The sequence below is a fragment of the Octopus bimaculoides genome, chromosome 2 (genome assembly GCF_001194135.2).
Source record: "Octopus bimaculoides isolate UCB-OBI-ISO-001 chromosome 2, ASM119413v2, whole genome shotgun sequence".
Lineage (NCBI taxonomy): Eukaryota > Metazoa > Mollusca > Cephalopoda > Octopoda > Octopodidae > Octopus > Octopus bimaculoides.
Genome location: NC_068982.1, coordinates 100116149 through 100116442, shown reverse-complemented (window position 1 = coordinate 100116442; position 294 = coordinate 100116149). Strand labels below are relative to the sequence as shown.

General features: G+C 37.1%; 1 protein-coding gene across 1 annotated transcript in view; it reads left to right on the top strand.

The window, feature by feature from the left end:
* LOC128247072 (uncharacterized) overlaps positions 1-294 on the top strand; it is a 155211-nt gene that overhangs the window by 142156 nt on the left and 12761 nt on the right. The window lies entirely within an intron of this gene.

The window sequence follows — 294 nt, the reverse complement described above, 5'->3', positions numbered from 1 at the left end:
TATGTAAATAGAGGAATTTATCTGTAAATAATATGTGACACTTATTTGGTAGCCATGATAAAACTCCGAGTTTTGGATGTTGGGGTGGAAACCCATGCTGCCATCTCTTCAGTTATCTGGCTATCAAAAAATGCTATCTTTGGAAAATCGCCAAAAATCAGGATAGCATTTTTCTATAGCCAGATAACTGAAGAGATGGCGGCGTGGGTTTCCGCCCCGACATCCGAAACTCAGAGTTTTATCATGGCTACCAAATAAGTGTCAAATATTATTTACAGATATATGCATATATAT